We start from the raw sequence: 22,237 nt of genomic DNA, 5'->3' as shown, positions 1-22,237 counted from the left end.
GGGCCTATAAGGTGAACCAGTTCCAATTGTGTATGCACCTAAGGTACATGGAGCCCATTTTAAGTAGAGAGCAATTAGCCTGGGACCCTGAATAGCAGGATCCCAGGCCAACTATGTCAAAAACCAGCTAAACACCAGGCAAAAAGTTTGGGGGTAACCATAGTCAGATATCCACCTTCCTACACAACCCCTCCCCTCCCCCCAAACGAAAGGAGATAAGGCTATCCTTGACCAGGTTATGTTATGTTATGTTATGTTATGTTATTTATTTGTTAAAGCGCAAACAGCTGCCCCAGCAACGGAGCGTCCCGGCGCTGACCTAACCAGTACCTGAGGGGAGGGGGGAACCAATAGAGGAATTAGATGACAGAGAAGAGATGGGTTTTGAGTTTCTTTCGGAAAGCGAACAGATTGGTTTGGGTACGGATGTGCGGAGGTAGGGAGTTCCATAGCTTAGCCCCTAAGACTTTGAAGGAACGTCCACCCTGTCTACAGAGCTTAGTTCGCGGGACCATCACGAGGTGTTGTCCCAGTGAGCGCAAGTTGCGCTGGGGCGTGTATGGTACCAGAAGCGGGCGCAGGAGTTCAGGACAATCAGAGTTGAGAATTTTAAATGCCATGGTCAGGGTTTTAAAATGGATCCGAGATTCAATTGGCAGCCAGTGCAAATTGCCAATGGTGGCTCTGGCAGAGCACCTACGTGGGAGACCAACCACTGCTCTGGCGGCCGAGTTCTGGATACGTTGCAGTCTCGCTAGTTCAGCTTTGTTTGCCCCCAAGAGTAAGACATTGGCATAATCCAGCCGGGCAAGAATCATAGATTGTATAATGAGTTGGCGGGTTGGCGGGTAAGCCTATATTGCCTAAGTGGCCATGTAAGGATGTACCAGCACTGGCTTGGTTACCCCCTGTCTCATGGTCCACTAAGCAATCCCTCACCCTAAGGGTATCTGAGGGTCTCCACCATAGGGAATCTCTACCTGTGGTGTGTCTTGGCAAAGTTAAATGCTGATGTTGAGATGGAGTACTGAAGTGAGATGCCTCTGTAGGACTCAGCTTCCTCCAATCATTCTCCGCCATGTGTGCCTTTCTTTCTTTGACTGAGTTGCACTGTGCTCTCAGGGTCAACCTCTGGCTACCTAAAGCTGGAGGCTGGGTCCCTTTGGTTGGCTTTCTGGAGGGACAGTTCCGGTTTGGGCCCTTAGGGTCCCAGGTTGGGCTGTGCCCAACAATATCCATCTGGGGGAGGTCCCTAACTACTTTTAAGGGGGATCTCTCAGGAGTTTTTAAAGTTTTCACCTCACTAGGGCTACTAGTTTCGGTGCCCCTAATCTGTTGATGGGGGTGCTTTATTTGACAGGGGGCCCTTTGGGGCTCACTGTCCTTCTTGTCCTCTGCAGCCCTGGGCTGAGTAAGGCAAGGTAGAGAGGGGCAGGGTACCTGCTCCAGACTGGATCCTGCCTGAGAAGGGGCCACTGCCATCAGGGGCTCTGTCAGGCTAGGCCTAACAACCTCTGGGACAGTTCCTTCATCAGGGGTAAGATCAGTGCCCTGAGTAGGCTGCTCCTTTCCTAAAGTCTGGTGAGGGGGAGATTTCTCTTCCTCCTCCATGCTCTCTGTTTGTGTGGAGCGATCCATCATTTCAGACTTCACAACACAGGAATCAGTTTGAGTTTGGGCTGTGGCCATCACAGCCCCACCAACCTTTTTAGGAGGAGACTCAGTTTGGGTATGGGCTGTTACCATCACAGCCCTGCTAATCTTTTCAGGAGGGAAGTTAGCTAAAGATGGGGCTGAGGTTTTGTCCGCCCTACCAACCTTTTCAGGAAGGACATCTTGAATTGGGGCTGTAGCCATCACAGCCCCACTAACCTTTCCATGGAGATTTACCATTCTAGAATGGGTTTGCTGTTCAACCTCAGCCCAAGCTGAGATTTCCAAATCATTACCAAGTAGGCAATCTACAGGCAAGTTTGCTGACACTGCCACTCTCTTTGGGCCAGTGACACCTCCCCAGCTAAGATTGACTACTGCCATGGGATGTTTGGTTTCTATTCCATCAATGTTTGTCACCTGATATGTGGCAACAGGTAAAAGGTGTCTTGAGGGGACTAGACATTCAGCCACCATGGTGATGCTAGCCCCTGCGTCTCTGAAGGCCTCAACTTTCAAGCCATTGATGAGGGGCTCCTGTCTATACTTGCTCAAAGTGTTTGGGCAAGCAGTGAAATTGGCAAACCCCATGCCAGTTTCATGGACAAGAGTATCTGAGGTAGGGGACCTGGTTAGGCCAGAATCCACCTGAGCTCCAAAAGAAAACCCACCCAAATTCTTGGGGGTGCTCCTACCAACTGGGGGACCACTGATAACAGTGACAGGAGGTGTTGGAGCCTTACTTGGAGGTATGTTTTCCTTATTACCATTCTTGGGACAACATCTGTCTGTTTTCCAATGTCCAACCTGTTTACAGGTATGGCAGTAAGGCTTTTTCTCTGTAGAGGAAGTGTTTGGGGGCCCACCCTTCCCATTGGAGTTTTGGTCCCTGGGGAAGTCTTCTCTTTGGATTTATCCCCACCTTTCTCTTGAGGCTTGGTAGTCTCTTTCTTTTGGTCACCACCCTGGTTCTTAGGCCTGATCCTGGTTCTGACCCATTTGTCTGCCCTCTTACCCAATTCTTGTGGAGAGGTCAGATCAGAGTCAACCAGGTGCTGATGTAGAAGCTGATTTTGACAATTACTTAAGATTTGCTCTCTCATAATTAAATTATACAATCCTGTATAGTCTGTAACCTTACTTCCCAGCAACCAGCCCTCCAGAGCCTTAGTGGCACATTCAACAAATTCAGACCAGTCCTGAGTCTGTGTCTTCTGGGTCTCTCTGAACATTAACCTGTACTGTTCAGTGGTTAAGCCTAACCCATCAATCATAGCACTCTTCAGGACCAGGTAGTTTCTAGAATCCCCATCACTAACTGTGAGGAGTCTGTCTTGGCCTCTACCTTCAAAGGAGAGCCACAGGATTCCTGCCCACTGCTCCTGAGGGATCTGCTCTACTCTGCAGGCTCTCTCAAGTGCAGTCATCCATTTGTGGATATCATCCCCAACTTTGTAGGGGGGCACAATCTTACTCAGGTTTCTGGTATCAAAAGACCTGTCTTTATCCTTAGGGATAGTGCTGCCACCAGTGGATCCTAATCCACCCTCTCTATGCTGTCTTGCTCTATCAAGTTTCTCTTGGGCCAGGGCAACTTCTGATTCTTGCTTCTGGATCCTAAGCTCAGCCTCTCTCATTCTGGCTAGTCATCCCCCTTCTGGAGTGACCATGAGAACCTCTAGAAGCCTGGGAGGTATTGGATTCACCTGAGTGATTCCTCCTCCTCCTATGCTCCTGGTTAAGTCCACTTGGGGGTCTGGGTAAGGTCATCCTTAGCTCAGTCCCAAATACACTTAAGTTAGCCTGGGTAAGCTGGCTGGCTGACACCTGACTATTTCTACCATTATCAAAGTCACTGCTCCCCCCTTCTGTCTCCTCTTCTTCCTCCTCCTCATCAGGCTGAATATCTCCAGTGACTTGGTCATCCTCATCTACCTGGACTATAGGGACAGGGGTATCAGTATTGTCATCTTCAGTGGGAGAGCCTCCTTCAGCATTCCCTGTGGGGTCTGCTTTCGAGATCTTTAGAGCTTCAGACTGGTCTAAAAGCTCTCTAAGGTGGTCTGTAGTAGGGGTTGGCCCTGTCTTGAGACCTCTTGAGGCACAAAGCTGCCTCAATTCCTTAAAATTAAGCATAGCAAATTTGGATGGTGCCCTTGGAGGGTCACTCTCAACAGAGACAGTCCCAGTGGATCCCTCTGCTCCAGACATTGCTCTAGTGTGGGTGGATATGTTGCAATCTACCTACACTGCTGTTTACCTACTAAACCTATCTAGTAGTTGTAGTCAGGGTGTGCTACTCCCTATCCTCTACAACAACTAAGTTCAGTAGAACTTAAGTATACTAGTCTTGTTTTATATGTACCTAGCAGGTACCTGTATGATCTCTCAAATGATACTGTCAAAGATTGTAATGGTAAAACAAAAGCAAGCTCAAATCCCAACCGCTGCTCACCAATGTGAGAAGTTGGCCTGGTATATGATGCGTACTAGTTCTAGTGATCACCTTGTACCATGCCAAGCAACCCTTATGATGATTGGTTGTAAGTCAACCTTATAGACCAGCTATCAAAGCAGTCTTAGGCTAAACTCTGTTAAGGCATGTGAAGCAAGCTGTTTTACCATACACAATCCCCTTGAATACCAAATGAAAGGACACCACACAGATATATATTGAAAATATATATATATTTATTTACTACAAATATCCCCTATACTCTTTATGAGCACAGAAGCAAATGCGTTAAAACAAAACACAGTTTAAATATACAAAAGTTGCACAATATGGATGAGCCCTAGGGGCCACCTAAACCATATACTAAAATAGTGGTATAAGAACCACCTAGCTGAAAGGAAGTAGGCCTAGGGCCTTGGGAATCGCTGGAGCTGTTTGGGACTAACAGTGAAGAAGTCGGGAAAGGCCCGTGGGACCCGGGTGCAGTGCGGAAAGTGCACGCATATACCAATGTAATGTCAATGGTGCGTAAAAGTTACAAAGTTAGTGTTTAAGGAACCTTCCGGCTGACCTAGAAGGACAAAACTTTAGACCTAGGCACTAGAGGTGTGTACCAGTGTAGGAACACCAGCGTTGCTGAGTTACCTCACCCACAGGAAGCGGGTGCACAGGTGCGAAGTAGTGTCGGGTTTCGTCACGCAGGTCGATGGTGCTTGGAGCTGAAGATGCTGCAGGCGTCGAGACGAGAAGAGTTCTGGTGGATCCAAGGGTGGATCTGAAGTGGTGAGGACCTGAAAGCAGAGGGGACAATGTTCAAAGTCACTAGCCAGTGACTACCGTGGAACCAGGATGGAACCAGGCGATGTCGGGTGCAAACAGGCGATGAGGTGCAGCTTGTCTCCTCAGCCACGTGGACACGAAGAGGTCGAGGACGTCCAGGAGTCGATCACGAGCTGTCCCACAAAGGCTCTAGCTGATGGCGGTGTCGGCAACTTGATCAGAGCAAACAGGCCGTGGCTAATGCAAGCCACGCAGGAAGTAGAAAAAGCTTATCACTCGGACCAGCAAGGTCAGAGCGGGTGCTCCTTTTTACAGGAGTGAGGGCAAGTCTGGAGCAACCAGACCCGCAGTGTAAATTGTAGGTTTCGTCGCCAAGATGGCCGCTGACCACGTGGCAATTGGCCAGGATGGCGCATTGAGTGGCACAATGCAAAAGGGTCCCACGCAGATCGTGGAGATGCTGGGGGGCTGATCTTCGGTGCAAGGACTGTTCGGTGATGGGGCTTCTTAAACCCCAAAGCACAGCATCGAGGGTGCCTCGGGTGCTGCGCAGTCAGCTTCTCGGGGGTCTTTCAAGATGTCCAATCCCACGTCTCTCGGTGCCTCCACAGGTCCCTTCTTTGCAGGAACTGTGGATCGGGCTGTGAGAAGTCTGGGAGTCTGGGTCTCGTTGGGCTCTGGGCTCCGGCTCCGGCAGGAGGCGGCGGCAAAGCAGACGTCGAGTTGCTGGATGGTGCCTGTGTTCACAGGGTGGCCACTCCTAGGCCACAAGGGAGATGCTCTTCAGTCTTCTGTGCAGCAGAATGTCGAAGTCCAGTCATCTTCTTAGTTTCAAGTTGATTCAGGAAAATCTGAGGTGCTATGGCACTACTCGCACTCTTATTCCCAATCTGAGGGGTGGATCACCTGCTAGGTCCCTCCTCTGGGAGGGACCAGGAAGGGGGGCGGTTACACTCCCTTTCCTTTGTCCAGCTCCGCACCAGGACTGGGGCTGGGAAGCCCCAAGACCGGTTTGGACTGGCTTATGCACGAGGACACCTTCGGTGCCCCGGGCATGTCTGATTCTATTCAGCCCTGTCCTACCCAATACACAAAATCCTGTCTGGGGTGGTGCTCGCACCTCCCAAGGTAGGAAACCCTTTGTCCAAGCCTCCCTCGCTGGAAGGACTCCCAGCAGCCGGAGGTCAGACTTGTGTCTGTGGTGGCAGCATCCATTTTGTGATGCTGAGGCTATGGTTAACTTTATCTGGGGTTCAGGTTATGTACATGTCTTGTCCCTCTAGAAGGGTGGAATGCTATCCCCGTTGACAGAACTGTCGAGGGGATAGCATTCCAAATCGTATGACACCTTACTCGACATGTTTTGATAAAGCCAAACCAAAGTTAGCATATAACCGTGAGGATTATAATGCACTTAAGAGTATATGGTATGGCAATATCCCGCAACAGCTAAGGGAGTTGTTCCCAACAGCTGCAGACAGGCTCAGCTCATGCTAGAGCACCATCTCACATGTAACCACGCACTCTGCCTCCAGGATTGCAGAGGCCTTCCATAGGAGTGGCTTATAGGTTAACATGTGTCCAGTTAAGGTTAGATATAGGGATACTATATCTAAGTAAGAGGTGATTACACCAACTTACCCCAGCTGAGTGCTCAGCCAGTTGTGTCAAATATGGAGGCCAGGCCAGGGGTGGCACAATACATGCTGCAGCCCCTGGTAGGCCTTGGCTACACCTATTACCTGTGTACCTATGGTACACTGTTACAGGGGCCTATAAGGTGAACCAGTTCCAATTGTGTATGAGTATGCACCTAAGGTACATGGAGTCCATTTTAAGGAGAGAGCAATTAGCCTGAGGCCCTGAATAGCAGGATCCCAGGCCAACTATGTCAAAAACCAGCTAAACACCAGGCAAAATGTTTGGGGGTAACCATAGTCAGATATCCACCTTCCTACAGGGGGTAAAGAGTTCCATAGTTTGGCTGCTTGAACAGAGAAGGATGTGCCTCCCATTGTTTTTTTCTTGTATGGTGGGATTTTGAGGCGAGATGCTCCTTTAGAGCGTAGGATCCTTTGTTGAATGTGTTTGGTGATTTTATTCCTGATGAAGAGTGGTCCTATTCCATGTATTGCTTTGTGGGTAATACAAAGCAGCTTGAATGTGGATCTTCTGGCAACCGGTAAACAATGCAGGGCTTTTAAGGCAGGGGAGATGTGGTCTCGTGGTTTGATATGCAAGAGTAGTCTGGCAGCCGACTTCTGAATCGGTTGTAGTCTTTTCATGGTCGTTAAAGGTGATCCGTGGTAGAGGCTATTGGCGTAATCGAGTTTGGATAGAACAAGGAAGATGGTAGCTTGGACCTTGTGTGAAAATCCCAAATGAGGGAAAATTAGTCGCAGAGTTTTTATAGTTGCAAAGCTTGATCTTGCTAGTTTATTCACTTGGCCATTCATCGACAGCTTGGAGTCCATGGTCATTCCGAGGTTTCTTACTTCCTTCGATACTTTAGGCAGTGATCCCAGTTCATCAGGCCATGCGGCAAACGGGTTGTAATTTTTCCAATCGCCACACGTGAGTATTTCAGTTTTTGAAGCATTCAATTTGAGATGGCTCCAAGTCATCCACTGATCCACGGCTCTGAGACAGCTGAAAATTGGTGATTTTCCAATGTCTTTGGGGCATTCCAGTTGAAGGAGTATTTGCGTGTCATCTGCATAGTTGTAGCACTAGAGGTGAAATTTATTGATCAGTACTGGTAAAGACTTCATGTAGATGTTGAAAAGCATAGGCGAGATGATAGAACCTTGAGGGACCCCTGCTTTTGTGGAGTACGTTTTGGACGAGAAAGGTGGGGTGTGGATGACATTAGTTCTGTTTCGAAGGTAGGACGCGATCCAGTCTAGAGCAGTTCCCTCTATGCCGGCTTCATAAAGTCTTGTAGAAGGAGAGGCGTCTATTGAGGTAGGCTGGGTCGGTCTTGTGGAGTACCTTGTGTGCGTGGGTGAGGAGCTTAAAGGATGTCCATTGTTTGTTTTTTTTAAACAGATTTTATTCGCTTTTTTTCGGATCATACGCCATATACCACATTGGCATGATAATGTTTTTTTTGTTTGTGGCATTTACAACATTAAGTCATCTAGATCTGCAATTGCAGTATTGACAGTAATCTTCGATATGTACAAGTCATAGAACGCATGGTATGCCAGTGGCTGTACGGTATATGAAACAGTATGATTTCCCCATTTCTAACTAACCCCAATAACTCCCCCACCCCGAACTAAACGATCGCAGTATCTAATCTGTAACACATCAGTAGAAGCATAATCACCATTACATGCACTTGTATCTCATATGGGTAGATATACACATATACACTTATTACAGATGAATTCAAAGCATGGGCAACACATTTAACCTCAGATTGTAAACTTGTCAGTCAGCCTGGTCTATATCGGCTACCTTCAACCCCTCCAACATAACTTCCCATTCCAACGATATCGGTATCTTGCGTAACCCTCTTATTTCTTCCCGGTGCAGTGCTGCTCCTTCTGCATTACTCCATCGTATCAACTCTGTACACCAATGCAATATAGTGGGGGATTTGCTCGACTTCCAGCGCATAGTAAGGGTTCTGATAGCTAATATCAATGAAAGGTCTATGAAACGGTATTGTATCTTGTATTTGGATAGATGTTTGTGCAGACACAAAATGCATTCTTCCACTGAATCGTGGATCTCTTGTTGTGTTGCCGTCCCAGTTATTCTCCTAACCGTAAAGATATCCTCTTGTTGACGGAGAGCCAGTGCAGGTTTCTCAGGGGTGGGTGATGTGGCAATGGCGTGGTACGTCGAGGATCAGTTGTGCTGAGGCGTTTTGGATGCGTTGTAGTCGTTTGATGAGCTTGGTCGGGGCTCCCGTACAGTGGGCATTTCCATATTCGAGTCTGTTGCTGATGAGGGCCTGGGTGACTGTCTTTCTTGTATCTGTCTGGATCCAAATGTAGATCTTGCAGAGCATGCGGATGGTGTTGAAGCAGGAGGAGGAGACAGCGTTGACTTGCTTGGTCATTGAGAGCGTTGAGTCGAGGATGATTCCCAGGTTGCGTGTGTGGTCGGTGGGTGTCGGGGTTGCCCCCAGTGCCGTCGGCCACCAGGAGTCATCCCAGGCTGAAGGGTTGGAGCCAAGGACGAGGACCTCCGTCTTGTCTGAGTTCAGCTTTGGATGGCTGGTCTTCATCCAGTGGGCGACGGCCTTCATTCCTTTGTGGAGGTTGACTTTGTCGATGATGGGGTCCTTGGTGAGGGAGAGGATCAGCTGAGTGTCGTCGGCGTAGGAGATTATGTTGAAGTCGTGCTGTCGGGCTACGTGTGCGAGCAGGGCCATGTAAATGTTGAACAGTGTCGGGCTGAGGGATGATCCCTGGGAGACGCTGCAGATGATCTCTGAGACTTTGGAACAGAATGGGGGCAGGCGGGCGTTCTGGGTTCTGACGGAGAGGAAGGAGGTGGTCCAATCAGAGCCTTGTCTCGGATCCCTGTGGCGTGGAGGCGTGCACGTAGTGTGCGGTGACAGACGGTGTAGAAGGCGGCAGAGAGGTCTAGGAGGATGAGTGCTGCGGTCTCGCCGTTGTCCAGCAGGGTCATGATGTCATCGGTGGCGGCGATGAGGGCAGTCTCAGTGCTGTGGTTGCTGTGGAACCCTGACTGGGAAGGGTCCAGGATTCTGTTTTCTTCGAGGTATCGGGTCAGCGGTCTGTTGGCGGTTTTCTTGATGACCTTGGCCAGGAAGGGGAGCAGAGAGTTGGGCCGGAAGTTCTTGAGGTCTCTTGGGTCTGCCTTAGGTTTTTTAGTAGGGCGTTGATCTCGGCATGTTTCCAGATCTCTGGGGGTTGCGGTCTCGAGGGAGAGATTGATGACGTTGCTCAGGTGGGGTGCGATGGAGCTGCTTGCTCTGTTGAAGACGTGGTGCGGGAATGGGTATGACGGAGAACCGGAGTGGATTGTGTGCATGGTCTTGATGGTGTCATCGATGCTAACGCTGACCCAGGCTAGCAGGGGGTCGTGGTTGATCGTGTGCAGAGGGTCTGTTGTGTTGCTGTCTGTTGGGGCTGTCTGGGTGTTGAAGCTGTCCTGGATGTCTGCTATCTTGCGGTGGAAGAAGGTGGCGAGGGAGTCGCACAGGGCTTGCGATGGCGGGATGTCTTTAGTGTTGGTGAAGGGGCCGTGTGTGCTTTTTGGGGCGACCTTGAAGCAGGTGTGGCTCCGTCCGGAGTTGAGAGCGTGCAGAGTGCTGGCGTCGTAGTGGCGGCTGTCGTCGTGGCGGGTGCGGGGGTTAGGGGTTCTGGCGCTGGGCAGACGGGCTTGCCTTAGGCATGCTTTTGGCATGGCCGTGCAGCGGCCGGAATATATGGGGCTGTGGGAGGGAGGAGCAGCTGGGAGGCAGGGACAGGAAATGGGCAGTGGGCCGTCAGAGGGGCGGGGACGCAGGGGACCCAGCGGCATGGGCGGTGAGGGACAACGAGTGGCACAGAAGGCAAAAGGGCACAAAAAATGCGTGGAACAGAAGGCAAAAGGGGCACAAAAACGAGTGGAACAGAGGGCAAAAGGGCACAAAAAACGAATTGAACAGAAGGCAAAAGGGGCACAAAAACAAGGGGAAAACAAGTGGCACAGAGGGCAGAAGGGCACAAAAAACGAGTGGAACAGATGGCAGAAGGGCACAAAAACGAGTGGAACAAAAGGCAAAAGGAGCACAAAAACAAGGGAAAAACAAGTGGCACAGAGGGCAGAAGGGCACAAAAACGAGTGGAACAAGGCAAAAGGGGAACAAAAATGAGAGAAAAAATTAGTGGCACAGAAGGCAGATGGGCACAAAAAACGAGTGGAACAGAAGGCAAAAGGGGAAAAAAACTAGGGAAAAACAAGTGCCACAGAAGGCAAAAGGGCACAGAAATACCAGAAAACGAGTGGCACAGAGGCAAAATACAGAACACAGAAATACAGGGGCAGCTAAGAACAGAAGGCAGAATGGGCAGAGAGGCACGGGGGCAGCGAGGGAAACAGAAGGGAAAACCGGGCAGAAACACGGGGCAGCAAGGGGAACAGAAGGGGAAACCGGGCAGAGACACGGGGGCAGCGAGGGGTACAGAAGGAAAGACCGGGCAGAGAGAGCACGGGGCCAGCGAGGGGAACAGAGGGAAGAAAAACGGGCACAGACCTTGTGCAGGTAGCGGGGCGAAGACAGACAATAGCAGTCACAGACACAACAATGAAAATACAGGCAATACAATAAAAGCAATAAAGCAGAGGATGAACAAACCTACCTACGGCCTACCACTGGCCAACAGGGATAAGGCACAGATGGTAGCCTGCGGGTGGTGGAGGGCCTTGAACTTCCTCAGCAGCGGCAGCTGGGACAGGGAGACACAGGCGGTGCTGTGCGGAGGTGAAGCAACCTACCTGATAAGAAATCTGGATCCTCGTTAGACCCTTGTCCCCACTTCATTTTCGCGCAGATTGCCCCCACTCTCTGTCCATTGATTACTCAGCTTTTTAACAACTTCTTAAAAACTGCCATTTTTCCCGATATATTGGAAACATGCCTCAGTAGTTCCATTTAAAAAAAAAGCAGGAACGGATGTCCTCTATCCCGAAAACTATCGTCCCATTTCCAACTCCCCTACCTTACCAAGGTTTAGGAGAAGTTGGTAAATAGACAGTTGTCTGAGTTTTTGGAAACAAATCATCTTCTTGATCCATCTCAGACAGGATTCAGAGCAAACAACAGTACAGAGGCAACACTGCTGGCAGTGTCGGACAATGTTAGACTATGCATTGACCAAGGAGGGGCAGTTGCTCTGATATTGTTGGACCTGTCGGCAGCGTTCGACATGGTCTCTCATGACAGCCTGATGGAAATTCTCTATGAAAAAGGAATTTATTCCAATGCATTGAGCTGGCTATGTTCATTTTTAAGTAACCGGACACAATCAGTACATCTCGGTAAATTTTAATCAAAACCTAGCCCCATCGGCTGTGGTGTCCCACAGGGAGCCTCACTAAGCCCCACCCTATTTAATGTCTATATTTCATCATTGGCTAAAATTGGTAGGAAGTGGGGCATTGGCATTTGCTCCTATGCGGATGACACGCAACTGATAGTGGCCTTGGATGAAAAACCAGAGATTACTGAATCAAAGCTGCACAGTTGTCTTACAGAAATGGCCCAATGGATGCACACGCACTGCTTAAAGCTGAATGCAGGAAAATCCGAAATCCTATTGTTTGGTGGCGCCAAACTAGTGTGGGACGCTACCTGGTGGCCACACACTCTTGGTAATGCGCCAATTCCAAAACAACATGCTAAAAACCCGGGCATCATTATCGATGACGCCCTGACCATGAAGGAACATTCGCAGTCCCTTTGTGGCAAAGGTTTTGCTATCCTGAAACTTCTGGCCAGACTTTTCCCCTGGATACCATTGGACTGCAGAAGATCTGTCACGCAAGCCTTGCTGGTTAGTCTGTTAGACTATGGGAATGCACTATTTGTAAGCATGAATGAGCACCTATTTACACGATTACAGGTCCTGCCTCAATGTGCTTGAAGGAACTACATTGGTTGCCTATGCGCCAAAGAGCAGCATTTAAACTACCTAGTTACACTCACAAAGCTCTGCACAAAACAGGCCCTAGAATACTTCAGGAGAAGATTGAGTTTTATGTTCCCACAAGGAGTTTGCGGTCACTTCAATTAGCTTTTGCCAGAACAAGGCGAATTAAGAAAGTAAGGACAGGTGGACGTTCATTCTCCTATTTAGCAGCTTTGAGGTGGAATGAGCTACCCCAGGACCTACGACTCACCTCTAATTACATTCAGTTCCGAAAAAAATTAAAACACATCTATTCCCTAAATATTAAGCTATAGCCTTGCAGACTTACCAGAACATTTGCTTTAGTGCCTTGATATCCCTTGGGATGAGTGTAGCGCTCTACAAATAAATAAATAAAATATATATATATATTTTTTTTAAACGAGTAAGTCTGTAAATTAGTTCAGTCTTGCTGTAAGTGAGGTTAGTGGGAGAGTAAAGAAGAGGATGGTATATTTGTATGCTGAAATGTGTATGTTTGAGATTCATTGTTGGGGATGCACAGAATGCTTGGTATGCTGATTAATATAGGTATTCTGTGTAAGGACAGCCACCTTTGGAGGTTTGCCTGCATGTTGTTGCTTCGATATTGAGGCCCAGAGTGTTTGAGTCCATAGTTGGAGGCTTTTAATAACCAGGTCTTCACAGAGTAGTTGCATATTAACTGCAGGTCACTGATAAAGGCATGGATGCAAAGACCCTGGCTCATGTTGAATGATATGTTAACCTTTTCCATGCTCATGACGAGCTGAGCTCGTCATGAGGCACGGTGCTCCGGTGCTCATGACGAGCTCAGCTCGTCATGGGCCGTGGAACGCTCAGGTGCGGGGAGAGTTCCCCTGCTGTGCTGAGCGTTCCACGGGAGCCAATGCACCTGTGACGAGCTGAGCTCGTCATGAGCACAGGAGCACTGTAGCCCATGATGAGCTCAGCTCGTCATGAGCATGTGGGCGCTGTGCGCGCCCCCTCCCCCCAGCACAGCGGGGGAATTACCCCCGCAGCGAAGGGGCTAAGGAGTTCACATTTCACCTTGTACAATTTAGGACCCCCTTCTCTTTGAGGGAAAGGTGTGAGTGGGTTGCCTGGGAGAAGAGTGGACATGATATAGGTAGGGTGGAACAGCAAGGTGGTGGGAATCTTGGACTACCAAAGCTTGTGAGCGTATGAATGAGGCAGAGCAATAACTCACTGATTGCTTTAAGGGTTTGTCTGTTAGGTATCAATCAATTGATAAGCATGCTGGAGGTCTCTAGTAATGATTCGTTTGTGGACTGATGATTTTGGTGAGGTGCTCGGTTTTGTAGTAGATATAGCTACAGTATCTATTTATTAAACTAAAATTTCAACTTTCTTCCTCACAGCTGTGGGCATTTCCCTTCTCCCCATAATTATGGGCCTGAGTCACAGTTGTGGCCAATAATGACCTACAGGGAAGGGCAATGAGACCACCCCCCTCAAAAAAATGTAACTCCACCTCATATTAGTGCCCTTACCCCCTTCAGTGGCATAGTTTTGGCCCACCCTTACACATCATAAATACGCAATATATATACTTGCACGTAGCACTACATCAGTTGTGTGTCCTAACGTTATTAATGTGAAGTGTTGCACTTTTTGTGTCCTAACGTTATTAGTGTGAACAGTTAAATTCAGTACTGACGTGCATTCACTGTAGAACTAGAAATTCATATACACTGTGTGCCTTAAACATATTAAAAATTAAATGTAGTCTTTAGAGATTGGATAAAACCCTCCTCACACTATTGAAATGTATTTACTTTAGAAATGAAAAAGATTATGTAGACATGCGCACTAATCTTTTTATACTTGAGTTTGTAATGTAGTTCTCAGCCGCACTTATATTAATTCATTCTAAGTTACCTTATATTTACTTGATGTTTAACAGAATCTAATGTTGAATTTATGTACTGACACGTGTCATTTATTTTGAGATGTACGTGCACTTATGAGCACTTATTAAACTCCCACCCTCGAATTATACGGTTAAGTTGACCTAAATTGGACGATATTATTTTCTGCATTAAATGCTGCTGTTCTGGGCTGTTTGCGTGTATTTTCTCTTGCAGTTACGTTCACATGGTTTGTTAGTTTGAGAATAACACTGTACTTGTGATAGAGAGGATGAGAAGAGGACCTTGACTAAGAACATGGAGAGCAAGAGTATTAATTGATAGTCCCTTTACAGTAATGTATCCACATGTTGCAGGTGCTCAAGGAGGATGCCGTTCACAGGACTGGTCTGGGAGAATCTGCTGATGTTGCGGCTTGCAATGTTAGAATGGAAAGGACAATGGAGCCCCTGAAAGTATGATAAAGGGGTGTTACCCAGAAGATTTGTGTGGAATTAACTGATGTTCTCCCAGATTGGTGTTGCCCACCTTACCTTTGGACTTTGAGAGGTACATCCCTCCTGAGGCTCAGCCGGGAGTAGTCATTATCGCTCGCATTACCTTTTTAAAACTTGTGCAGAAATCGTTTTTAAAACCACTCACCGAGCTTCCTGGCACCCGATCTACTTGGTGCAGGCACCCCCCACACAGCGGAATTAGCGCTGAAGAGGGAGAATCTCTTACAAACTTCTGCCGCCATTACCCAGCCCAGCCACGGGACACGCCCACTTGTGAGGCCACGCCCCCCGCAACAACTACTTAAAGCGCCCCCCCCCCAAGCGTCGCATTTAACATTGGAACCGCCTGAGGCTCAGCCAGGAGTAGTCATTATCGCTTGCATTACCTTTCTAAAACTTGTGCAGAAATCGTTTTTAAAACCACTCACCGAGCTTCCTGGCACCCGATCTACTTGGTGCAGGCACCCCCCACACAGCGGAATTAGCGCTGAAGAGGGAAAATCTCTTACAAACTTCTGCCGCCATTACCCACGCCCAGCCACGGGACACGCCCACTTGTGAGGCCACGCCCCCCGCAACAACTACTTAAAGCGCCCCCCAAGCGTCGCATTTAACATTGGAACCTCCTGAGGCTCAGCCGGGAGTAGTCATTATCGCTCGCATTACCTTTTTAAAACTTGTGCAGAAATCGTTTTTAAAACCACTCGCCGAGCTTCCTGGCACCCGATCTACTTGGTGCAGGCACCCCCCACACAGCGGAATTAGCGCTGAAGAGGGAGAATCTCTTACAAACTTCTGCCGCCATTACCCACGCCCAGCCACGGGACACGCCCACTTGTGAGGCCACGCCCCCGCAACAACTACCTAAAGCGCCCCCCAAGCATCGCAATTAACATTGGAACCTCCTGAGGCTCAGCCGGGAGTAGTCATTATCGCTCGCATTACCTTTTTAAAACTTGTGCAAAAATCGTTTTTAAAACCACTCACCGAGCTTCCTGGCACCCGATCTACTTGGTGCAGGCACCCCCCACACAGCGGAATTAGCGCTGAAGAGGGAGAATCTCTTACAAACGTCTGCCGCCATTACCCACGCCCAGCCACGGGACACGCCCACTTGTGAGGCCACGCCCCCGCAACAACTACTTAAAGCTCCCCCCAAGCGTCGCATTTAACATTGGAACCTCCTGAGGCTCAGCCGGGAGTAGTCATTATCGCTCGCATTACCTTTTTAAAACTTGTGCAGAAATCGTTTTTAAAACCACTCACCGAGCTTCCTGGCACCCGATCTACTTGGTGCAGGCACCCCCCACACAGCGGAATTAGCGCTGAAGAGTGAGAATCTCTTACAAACTTCTGCCGCCATTACCCACGCCCAGCCACGGGACACGCCCACTTGTGAGGCCACACCCCCCGTACCCTCCCTCTGCCCATAAACATGTGCATCTACCGGAAGCGCAGCGGACGAGCGTAGCGGGCGCAACGATTGTGCGACGATTGCGCGCCGAAGGCGCGCTTAAGGCAAGCTCGTCTGCGCTCGTCCGTGCCGAGTCCGGGCCCAGGGCCATACCCCCTATACTCAGTTACAAGAGCCCAGGTATTACAGTGCTGAAACCCTTCACAGTTTCAGGCCCCCTGCTACGAACTGCCTATTGCATCTCTATCAGGCTGAATACATTCCACAAACCTGTCCAAAATGCAAATCTACCCTCAAACCTAAGCCGGCCCCAGACCTGACACACGACTACCGTATGTTTATGATAAATTGCAGATCCCTGCCGAAACACAGAGCGGAAATTGCCTTACTATTAGAAGAACGCATGCCGGACATAGTATTCCTGATGGAAACATGGCTCACCACAGACTCCGACCCTGCCCTAGTAACTGCCCTCCCTCCAGGCTTCCAAATCACTCGGCAGGACCGACCTGAGGGGAGAGGAGGAGGCCTAGCAATCATTTATAAAGAACAGTTTCATTGCTGAGTTACTCCTGAAACTATTCCTGACTGTGAGAGCCTAGCCTTCAGTCTCAAACTTTCCCCCAATAACTGCTTCTCAGGTACACTCATCTACCGCCCCCTAGACCCCCCTAAGCAGTTCCACAATCAGCTCCCTTTGATTGTGGTGGAACGCGTTAGTACTACATCTAATTTCACTCTGTTAGGTGATCTCAACCTTCATTTCGATGCTGCATTGGATGACACAGTCACTACGCTCGTAGATGACTTAGCTGCTTTGCAACTAACCCAACATGTCAAGACCCTATTCACGTTAGGGGCCATCTGTTGGGACCCTGTGTTCAGCAACTGTGTAGACCTTGTAGCCGTGCAACAGGAAAAATTGTGACTTTAAAATAGGATGGAGTGTCCTCCTATTTCTAACTTTATTCTAAGGACGAACCACACCTCCTAATTAAAAAGTCCCCCAAGACTCAGATGTGAGCTTTGAGGTATCGACGGATAGTGCGGGGCCTTGTAGAACCTGAGCAAGGTCCAGGTGAGGTGAGGTCCATTTCCCTACCATGAAGGAATTCGTATTTCCTATTTGACATGGAGGGTTAATGTCATTGGTTGGTACAGGTTGTATCATACTCAACCCTTTTACATCCTACTTTTTCACTTTGGTGGTGGTGGTGTTTCTTTTGTTTCATCACTACTTAGTGCAACTATTGTAAGAACAGAGGCCCTGACGAATGCCATGGGATAAAATACCCGCTAGGCAGAAACATGTTGGCCCGTTATTAGACAGATATTTGTTGACTGTCCTTTTTTTGCACTGTTCTATGTTTTTAATTAGGAGGTGTGGTTCGTCCTTAGAATAAAGTTAGAAATAGGAGGACACTCCATCCTATTTTAAAGTCACTATTTTTTCTGTTGCACAGTTTCTCACTTTACCATCAAAGATCAGCCATAATTGTTGGTCTGTTTGTATGGGTGGACCAAATCCTTGACCAATAACTAATGGTGCGGCGCTTGAAGTCCCAATGGTCAGGGGACTAGCCTGATTTGCACCGGGGTTTGGCCATATGATAGGACTGATCATTGAGTCAATTTGATGGTAACCCTTTGCTAATTGTTTTGGATTTGTCACCCATGTATGAATGATCTGTACCGTGTTGGTCTTTCCTATGCATATAGTGTTCACCTTGTTTTGAAATAAGCTGTCTTGATGTGACTTATCCAACCCGAGATTCTGTTAACTCGGATTGAAGGTGCAGCCACATAACTAAGCTGGTAGACCCCCCTGTTTTTTATGTTATACATATGTAAGTAGGTGGGGATAATAATCAGGTAGGGGTCTTTAAATTAAATATCCCTTGGACCCTCTCTAAACGGTTTGGTTGTTGATTATGCCTGAATACCTGCCACGTTTCAGTGATCTGAACACCCGCGGAAGATAAATCAATGCACGTATATGAAAATATGCACATTTCAGTATCAACCTTGTGCATATAGACTGCTGTTTAAGCCTCTTTACTAACATAACTTTTTTTAACCCTCTTACCCATAAATCCACACAGTTATTGGACTGGCATCATGGCAAAGTGTATTTAGAATCACTCAAAAAGCTCCCAATTTCCGTTTTTTTCCACATTTAAAAATAAATACAGACAAGAAAATAAATGGTTTTCTGTCTGTATTTATCTGTAAAAATCAGTAAAAATGGTAAACAGGGAGCCTTACTCATATTTAAGAGAGAGGATCCGAGACTCTTTTCTGAGCACCAGATTCTGCTATTAATTTTTTGTATTACTGTGACTAAGCTTCTTGTTTGCCTCACACTGCTGTGCCTGATCTTCTTTGGAAGGTTTGACTATCCAGTCATTATTCTGTATCTTTACAGCATGGTATTGAGATTCATTTACATTAACCTAACTGCTAACTTGCAATAAAACCTCTTAACTTTATTTACTAATTCCTGGTCCTTATTGTGTAGCCAAATGGGTTACACTTTTAGGTAGATGTGTTTGACTAAGTGCTAAGTCCCATCACCTCTCAGTCGACAAAAAAAGATTTGTCAGATATTCAATGGTAGGAGATCGACACAGCGCTGGACCAGCCCTAAAAAGGGAGTGCAGTGGAAACAGGAGCTCTGTCTCACAGCTTGCAAGAGAGAATCTGGTACACAATGCCAACTCCATCTAATGCTTACAGCACTCTAGAGCCTCGGTATGCCTGCGACTCTCCCTTTGCTTCACCTTAATCCCTCCCATGCTCGTGACGGAACCGTTCCGTCACGAGCCTCGGGTGGGCTGTGCTGGTGACGGAACGGTTCCGTCACGGCCCGCTTGCTGCGCCTGCGCTGACGTTCTAAAGAGCGGGCGGGGCCATGACGGAACCGTTCCGTTCCAAGCACAGCTCACCCGCGGGCCGTGACGGAGCGGTTCCATCACGAGCACGGGAGCGCCGTGCGGCCCCACCTCCCCCTTAGTGCTGCGGCGGAATAGCCGCCGCAGCGAAGGGGTTAATACAGTTGCAAAATAAAAGAAATAAACTCACCTCTTGGTTTGTTTCCTTTTTTCAAATTGTTCAGCAGCATTAGGGCTTCCATTATACTTTGAGCAAAGCAAGAGGAGAAGCCAACACACAGTGGCTGTAGAGTGGATTCTCTCTTGCTCAAGCGGAAGTGGCCCTACTGAAAGAGTATTGGAGGACAGAGTAAAAGTGAGGCAACGTACACCAATAAAGTGATGAGTTGGAAGTCACACAATCCTAGGTAGCTATAGCCTGCTCAGGAAGCATTCTGATTGTTTGTCCAGCTCCCAACCTTCAACTGCCTCGGCTACTTATGTTTAGACCATAGACAATTTGTCGTGGTGCATTAAGACACTCAGCAGATCAATTCATAATCCTCACATTTCCAATTTCATACAATAACAACAGAGTCCTTGATAAAGAATAACAATACCTCTTGAAGGACTTTCAGCACTCATGAGTCACCAGAGCAAACAGAAGGCATGTTGACTCAATGTGCAAAGCAAAGGTATTCAAGGATAACATCTGAATCACAAGTAGGTGTTACAGACTCTTGCAGAGTAATCCCCTCACAGCAAAGGGGACTTCTGCAAAGCAGTCAGCGCAGGGTAGGACTCCTTTGGGATCTCACAAATTCAGAGTTGGTGCAGGAGGGCAAAAGGAAATGAAGTGAAGAGCCATAGGAACATTTCGCTCCCAGGTAAGTTATAGAAATCTAACATACTGTATGTGAAACAGATTTAATCCAGAAATAAATATATGTTGGCAAAATTGCTTGTAAGTTCATGAAACTGAAAGCATCGACATTTCAAGTATAGATACGCAAAGCATGACCTTGTCAGTGTACCTTTCCGAAATGCTTTAATGTTTTAAGTAGAACTTAAAAGAAATGTTAAACTGTTTATGCTTGGAAATGTGATTTACTTGATCGGTTCACCTCACTGTACTCCTTTTAGGATTGATTGGGAATTCAAATATTTTGTGGCAGAAAATGTATTGAACGTTGAAACATATTGTACACTCTCTTACTTTTGATAGATAGTCAACTTTTTAATACACCATGTCAATGTAAATGTGCAGTGCTTTACATTTAGGACACAATATACAGAATGAAACAGTGTTATTAAACAAAACAAAATAAAAGGCTTCTATGTGTAGAGATTTTGTGGTGGCAGCATACAATCAATGGAAATTTGGGAATAACAAAATTAAATAGAAAAAGTCGAGAGTTTAAGTACTCGGTTCCGGGAGCATAAATGTTTGATTCAAATGCTATTCAGAGGTGAAATCTCAAAAGAATCAGTTTATTCAACATCATATCTGTTTGGAATCAACGGAATTCCAGGTGTTTTTGGTCCCCTATGCATCACCTGCTCTAAATATCCACCTAGCGCAAAACATGGTCGCCAAAAAGGTCACCTCCAGTCAGCAAGCATTGTATAAAAAGCTTGCTTGAAAAGTTTGAAAAGCTTAGCTTGACCTTTAAAAAATATTTCTGAATACTGAATTTGTACGTATGCTTAGCTTGATTTATTTTTTATGTATTTCTATATTCCTTATGCTTCAGTAGATTCTTTTTATATTTAACTAGTTGATTCTTGGCCCCTCATCTAGTTACTAAAGAGTGAACATCTGCTGAGAAAGAGCCCGGAAATTCTAGGAGAAAAGACACCCGAGCGAGGAGGACATCCAGCAGAAAATCAGAAAGGTAAGCGCCATTTTTAAAAGATTATTTTAATACCACTCATATTTTGCCCACTCCACCACTCTAAATGCATGCCATCCTCCACTGGCATCCTTGCTCTTTCAAGTCGAAGAATATTTGAGCCGGAGGGTATTTCCTTTAGAAGGTCAGTGGTCGCCCTGGTCACCTCGCTGCACACTTGTGAGGCCTTTTCACAGAGGTTCTTTTCCTGCGCCCCAGTTTGTGCTTCAATATTCACCAATCTTTTAAAATAGGTCTTAGGCTCTGAAATGGCACTCATAAAATATACCAGTACTGTGTGGTTAGCCTGTATGACCCTTTCATGGAGTGTTAGAAGTTCATCTGGCCAAGAAAGTTTTGACAGAATGGTGTAAAAATAGTGTATATTTGCACTATTTATCTATGTACAATAGAAATGTCTAATGTCTATAACGACATAGGGGAGATAGTCAGTTAAAATGCAATTCCAAATTTACCTTTAATTTTTCAAAGAATCTACAGTTTTAAATTTACCTCGTTTAACTTTTCCATCCTGCCACTTCAAAGTAGCTTCTCAATCATATAATTGCCAATCTTCTAGGAAGGGACGGGAAGTAAAATATTAACTACATATCTCCAGGAGACTCCTTTTATAGGCTCATGCAGCTGGTACACAGAGATTAAAGGTTCAAACAGCAGAGACTTTACACTAAACTTACACAGGAAAATCCAGAACTGCAGTAGTGATTGTTACTTAAGTATATGATGTAAAAGCAATCCCTTTGCACTCAAACGTCATTGTCAGTTTACGAAAATACCTTTCCAATCAAATACAAGCTTATCATTTTAGAAAGGAAAAACTCGATTTTCCTGAAAAAACTTCGATATTGTACTTTCATCAAGTGCTCACCTGTACCTTTGCCACATACGGTTTCTGATGTAACCAAAAGCCTTCAATAGTAATACAGGACCACATTTCATGGTGATCCAACATAGAACTGTAATTCAAATATAGCTATTGTTATCAATATCATTCGGATGATAATCTAAAATATTGAAGTCTCCTATTAATAATATAATCTGTAATTTCTTAATGTTATCTGGTAACAAATTATGTATTTGTGATCTGATTTATTTGCAAGGCAGCAGAAGAGAGGCATAAGGACTCCAG

The 22,237-nt window shown here is 46.9% G+C and overlaps 1 protein-coding gene across 1 annotated transcript in view; it reads left to right on the top strand.

Moving 5' to 3' along the window:
* The first annotated feature begins 19,953 nt into the window (after window positions 1–19,953).
* Window positions 19,954–22,237, top strand: part of LOC147679548 (LHFPL tetraspan subfamily member 7 protein-like) — a 156,126-nt gene continuing 153,842 nt past the window's right edge. Inside the window, exons 1-2 of the mRNA XM_086943133.1 lie at window positions 19,954–20,082; window positions 20,997–21,090. The gene's annotated coding sequence lies outside the window, so the exon portion shown is untranslated. The remainder of the gene's footprint in view (window positions 20,083–20,996; window positions 21,091–22,237) is intronic.

The sequence above is a fragment of the Lissotriton vulgaris genome, chromosome 11 (genome assembly GCF_964263255.1).
Source record: "Lissotriton vulgaris chromosome 11, aLisVul1.2, whole genome shotgun sequence".
In the NCBI taxonomy this organism is placed as follows: domain Eukaryota; kingdom Metazoa; phylum Chordata; class Amphibia; order Caudata; family Salamandridae; genus Lissotriton; species Lissotriton vulgaris.
Note: the sequence above shows the minus strand (reverse complement) of the source record. Positions and strands in the feature narration are given on the sequence as shown.